General features: G+C 49.5%; 1 pseudogene; it reads left to right on the top strand.

Annotated features, from left to right (window-relative positions):
- Positions 1-3,175: 3,175 nt before the first annotated feature.
- LOC120839095 lies at positions 3,176-4,506 on the top strand (annotated as a pseudogene).
- Positions 4,507-6,223: the final 1,717 nt, after the last annotated feature.

Genomic DNA, 6,223 nt, shown 5'->3' with positions numbered 1-6,223 from the left:
TGTCTTGAGACTGTGTATGTGGTTGTCTGTTTTTCTATTTTGCCCCTGCAGTCTCTGGTTTATCACTACAGAGCAATCAACCATGCGTGTATTTGTTGTAAGATGACCATTTCCTAACCAAAAGATGTAGAGAGGAAAAGCACGGGCACCTCGATTACAATTATTTCGCCGGCACTGCGTCGACGTGTCAGCCACTCGTTAGTTTCTGATATGAAGCCGCACTGTGTTTGTTTATAAGAAAGGACCGCTCTATCATTAGTAGGATATGGGTTTTCACCGCTTTGTCCAATTATCCCCCAAGGCCCACCATCCACTACAATGTCCCAACGCTCAGAAATGTTGCTTTCTTTTTAGCCCATTGTAACGATGTCGATGAGTGTGCGCTTCCCATGAGAGGGAATCAGTCACGGGGGTCTGAATGGCGGGGAATCGTAGAAAAGCGTTGCCTCACTTCATGCGAGACGAGTTATCTGTGACAGCCCTGCAAACGAACATCACTCTACAGAAATAACTCTGAGGATGTACACCCGCAGAGGCTCTTCCGCGTGTGCTGCCCCACGATTTTCTCGGAGCACGAATAATTGCTCTTCTCTCGTTCAGTTCAGCCAGTGAGGAGGCCGAGTAGTCTCGTGTTATCTGGTCAGCCTTCCCGTCCCCCGTCCTCTCCCGTGTGAAAGAGACAAAAAAACATCGTATTTTCAATTTCCCAACAGAATTCCCTTGGATCCTCAACACTAAACTTTCGTTCGGATAGCTAATTTCCTACCTCTACCGGTTAATGCAACGAATGTTTCACTATTAAGCATGTGCTCTGCGTTTTGGTGTTTTCTTTTGATTTGCCACCCTTGGGTATTAGACCTCCAGTTGCTTCCCTGTTTTTTTTTTTTTTATAGTCAAATATTTATTTTACTCTGAATACTCATCTTTCCGCATTTTGGAACGGAGTTTTTTTTTTCTTTTTGTCTGTGTTTTTTTATTTGCTGGCACGGGCCCTAATTGGTGACTTTCAACCCCTTTTTCCATGCTGTGCACTCCCCGTCGCCCTCTGGTTCGCCACCAAATACATCGACTTCGTCGTTTTCTAACCAATCACCGCACTCCCTTTTCTGACGTCACCCCCCGGTTATTATCTATATGTGTCTGCAGTCTATAAGTGAATCCGTTCTCGAAAGGTTCTTCGACGCCCCAAGACCTCTTTCAGCTCGTGAAGGGCTGTTTCGCCTCAAGCCCTATTGCCCCCTGGCGTACTAGAAATGCAACGGGGCAATAAAGAACTCTTTCGCATTAATAAAGGTGCTTAAAAGATCTCCTTATAGGTCTCTCACGAAGAACCATTTTAGGCGTTAATTAAAGAAATTCTTTAGGGTGCAAAATATGGACAAGTCAAAGTTTTAAAAATTATTTTACGACCAGACTTTTTTTTTTGTTTTTTTTTGTGGGGTATATTTTTACCATCCCAGAAAAGGGCGTCCACCCGAACCGTCGTGTTTTATTCCCGCGTTCGTCCCATTCTTCGGCCGTGTCTTTATTTATTTCACTTTTTTTTTTTGCGCTTTACACTTTCATTTTGCCACTGAGGCAATTCGACCATCAGAGCATGATGCCGATCGTCCTTCTCATTCCCTAGACTAGCCGAAAGAAAAATAATCCGGGTGCCGAGTACATCGCGAAACATCATACATGCCGGGGTATCTACGCACCGACACTATAAAAGAATGACGACAATAATCCCTGGAGAAGGGAAACAAGAGGGACAAATCCCTCTTGTTCCCCTTCTCTAGGGATTATTGTCGTCATTCTTGTCCAGCTTGCTTGCACCTTTGCATTTAATTGCATCATAACTATAAAAGAAAAGAGATTTAGAATTGCGTAGAGGAGAAATGCAAGCACTGTGAGTTTGCGTGAGCATTTTGTGTTCCCAATTGCGCATACTTATACGCACGCAACGCCGCGAGCTTTACGCACGTACACTCGCTATCTATTTTTGCGTGCGTGAGCATCCGCACTCTGCGTACCCTTCTCGTAGCTCTCGTCGTGTGCGGGACAGTGCGAGACTCAGATTAGTTTGACGAAATACCGTAGATTGCTTGGAGCAGCTTGCATGCGCACATCTAGATGGCGCTGCAATTGATTGCGTATGCGTTTGCGTTTCGCTTTACTAACAGCACTGGTTTGACAGGCTCCCCAGCATGCCGCTGAGGGCTTGCGTGCATCGTACTCAGTGTTAAAGCAATGATCTTTACGCTATTCTTAAACTTCCTGAAGTGTTGGTGCGCCCACTTTTCCGCAAAGCACCCGGAGACCTTATATTCGCGATCTGCGGAGGGAGCCTAAAATATGGCTCAATTTAAAAATAGATTAAATTAAATAAAGTAACACTGAGTATGCTCAATCACGTGAAACATCACGCTCAGCGTCACAACGCCAAATTCGGGTTTCGGCTATAATTTCAGCATCATAGTTTGAGAGGGTGTGCTCCTACTAAATCGCTGTGATGACGCCTCCAGTGCTCTGAGCGAAAGTAGGAGCACGAAAACTTTTAAGAGTGTAGTTCCTTTCTCGCCAAACTAAGGTGTGCGCTCTAATATTGTGCTTCTCGAAGAATCAAACAATTTCGCCTAAAGCCAAAAAAAAAAAATTGTTTGTAAAGATTTAAAAACGTGCAAATTTTGTCTTTTTGCCCTAATCCCGTTTTTTTTTTTTTTATTTACTTCTATTGCAACGGTAGCTCTCCGCACCATGCAGGTCATTCCTTTTACTGCAGATCCGTGCATCGTAATTGCTCGAGAACGTTTTCTCCACGCCAAGCGCGGGGGACACTCTTATGTTCTGGCCGGACAGATCGATTTCGCCTAAGTGACCTGCATAAGAATCCCAAATTCGCGGGCGGAAGAAAAGATTAATTTTGCTCTCCTGAAAATGAATGCCGGGCGTGAATAATTCGGAGTCCCTCTGTTATTACCGCTCTGGAAACGCCGGACTCTTTAAGCACCGCCGGCGGCGTCGGCGTCGGGGAAACTGCGCGGCTGAAAGGGCAGGTTGAAATTGCACCTTCCGGGGGCTCCCACCTTACCGAAAGGAGCAGGTGCGGCTTTGCCCCGCTAGATGGGAAAACAGGCAGCGAGATCGTCGGCCGGAATTCCGGCAGAGGGAGGCGTCGTGAGTGAGCTCCATCATGCAGCGGATATGCACGAGGTACGACGAAATCAATCCAGCGAACTCGTCGAATCGATGCTCGAGTTCGGTTGAGTAAAACGTCGAAGTGCTGCTTGACCTCGTGCTCCCGAATAAATTAAAACGCTTCCCTGACGCTTAATTCTAATAGGACTCCTTGTGACACTTAATTCTGAGAGAACTCCTCGTGATGTTGGCGACGAAGACGGAGACTTAGAAGAAGGTGCGCGTTACAAAAGGCTTTGGCGGGAACTAGTGCTTTTACGCACGATATGCGGAGAGAAACTCGCCTGCTTCTTGCGCAGGAGTTGCGGTGACGTCAGAACGATGCCGAGCTCCGATTGGCTTTGATTGAAAATATAGCGAATGGATTTAAATGCTAGATACCTTGAGGTCTACCCACTATTTCTTTCAATCAGCCACTAAGACCTCGGCTTTCGGACATCGTCGCAACGCCTGTGCAAGAAGCAGACGATCTTGCGGTCCCCACTTAATTTGTGTGTGGTTCTTGGCGGTAAACACTGATAGTATACTCTCAAATTTAACGAGTTTATTGCCGCGTCCAACATTACCGACGCTTTCTGGTAGAAGCCCCTTCAGAAGACTACTCATAGTTTTCGTTTCTTTCGTTCTTCTCGACTCTTCAAGATTCACCACTACCACCGCCGCAGCCGCCGGAGGTTTTCCTGCCCTCCTTGGTGAGCCACGTGGTTTCGAGAGCTACGGCAGCGTACGGGACGGCCGAAGACCCTCTGCCGGATAGGGCTGCGACGCCGAACGCAACTACTACGATTACGGCGAACTCTGGGACAGTCAGTTCAACAGCCCTGGCAGCCGCTACGACGACTGCCACGGGACGCTCCCCAACAGACCCCAGGACCGCTAGGGAGGCTCACCGGACGGCGGTGCATTCTATGGTCCCGCGTGTGCCTATTCGTTGCGCAGGCAACGGGCCCGCACCAGGGGTTCCTGCTGATGGTCTACGGCCTCAACTCTGAGAAGATGTCCGTCGAAAAGCTCTTCAGCTTGCTCAGCATGTATGGCAATGTCTTGAGGATCAAGTTCCCGAAGAGCAAGAACGGCTGTGCCTTGGTACAGATATGCACGACTCTCTGGCCGTGGTGAGAGTGGTGGGACAACAGGACGACGCACAGTGCATCGACACCATAATTCAGCACGGGTATTCGAAGCAGGCGTTCGTGAACGACGTGACTGCCTTTCGAGCTTACCGGCGGCACGCCGTCCCTCAAGGACCTTCTGGGCAACCGCAACAACCGCTTTAGAAGTCTGGAGGCGGCTTCCAAGAACCGCATTCCGCCGCCTATGCATTAGTCACAACCCCCTTCTCCTTTACTACCACCAACCAAAGGGGGCAGTCACGGGGTCAGAGGACGCCGGGGGGGGGGGGGGGGATGTTAGTTTTGCTGCTCATAACTCCAAGGAAAATTTAGTGAAGTGGTAACCGAATCGCCGGTCTGGCGATATATAACTCGGCTACCATGGAGCCAGGCGAAGGAGCCTGTTTATTCCATGATGGCGGAATGGGGAAACTCGCCGCTTGCGCTATCGGCGCCAGAAGGACGAGCGTCGTCACCTACATCTGGTCACAGTTCCTAACATCTCCTCCCCCTTAGAGAGAAGCTTGAAAGCGCAGCAGCTGTCTCCTAGCTCGAGTTGAGCGTCGTGGAAGCCCATTGTGAAACCCGAGTGGGTCTTTTGTTCGACGCTGGCGCACTTGATCTTGGTGGCGACGCACCAGCTCCGAACAGGTCTGTACGGTAACCATACGACAGCCTTCCGTGCACTTGATGATTTGCGGCAACCACTTTGGCTCCTTACCAAAATTTCTCGTGAAGACCTTCTGGCCTTGCTTGAAGAGTGGCTGCTGCCCCTTGCCCTTCGCAGTCTGCCGTGATCTCTTGACTGGAAAGCATGTGTCCAGATGCGAGCGGAGCTGGCATACCAAGAGCAACTGGAATGGAGACTTGCTTGACGCCAGAGGTGTCCACCGTTAATTTAGAAGTAACCGGCACAACTTGACTTCAAATGTGGACCCGGCTGTCTTCCTCAAGAAGTCTTTAACCGTACGGACGGCTCGTTCCACGAGGCCGTTCGATTGCGGGTGGTAGGGCGCTGTACATAAGTGGTCAACGTGGTTCCTGTCCAGAAAATGGGAAAACTCTCCACGTGTAAACAGGGTTCACCTGTTTACAAGTAAACAGCAGCCCTTGGAATTCCAAAACTGCTGAACAACTGCCGAAGTTGTGAGATGGTGAAATCCGAAGTTGGATGGCTCGTAGCCGTCGCTTCAATCAACTTTGAATGCTTGTCGATGACACTCACGGTCATCTTCCCATCGACGGGCCCAGCATTGTCTAAGTGTAGCCTCGACCAATGTTCACCTGTCACCGGCCAGTCAACAGGTTTCTGAACTGCTGACAAAGACGCTTAAAGGCACGTCTCACACCGATAGGCGGTGTTTACAATAGCCGAGTCCAGAGAGGGCCACCAGAATTTAGAGCGAGCAACCATCTTCATAGCTGACGTGCCTTGATGGGTCTCGTGAAGGAGCTTGGGGACATTCCACGTGCCTTTTCCAGAATGATGATCCGGTTTCCCCAGTATAGCAACTTGTGTTGTGCCGAAAGCTCGTCTTACCTGCTCCAGAAAGTTCCAAGCCCTTCTTATTAAACCGACAGCTTTCGCGGCCATCCTCGCTGGGTATAGCTGATGACGTCATGCAGCCCCTTATATTCAGCAGTCATCTGTGCCATCTGCTTCGCTGTCACCAGACCGTTGTCCAACTCTTCCAAGGACGCAGTTATTTCAGGATGTTCCTCTTCCATTCCCTTTGGATCCGGAGGCAGGGGAAGTCTGCTCATGGCGTCGGCATTGGTGTTACTTGTCCCCGCCAGGTACTCAATGCGGTAGCTGTATCCACCGAAGATTATGGCCCACCGTTGAATCCTGGCCGCGGCCATTGCCGGCACAGCTTTGTCGTGGTGAAAATGTCCTACCATGGGCTTGTGCAGTCATCAGAGTGAAATCC

The sequence above is a fragment of the Ixodes scapularis genome, unplaced genomic scaffold (assembly GCF_016920785.2).
Source record: "Ixodes scapularis isolate PalLabHiFi unplaced genomic scaffold, ASM1692078v2 PGA_scaffold0__279_contigs__length_252992795, whole genome shotgun sequence".
Lineage (NCBI taxonomy): Eukaryota > Metazoa > Arthropoda > Arachnida > Ixodida > Ixodidae > Ixodes > Ixodes scapularis.
The sequence above is the reverse complement of the archived record's forward strand: the minus strand, read 5'-3'. Positions and strand labels throughout refer to the sequence as shown.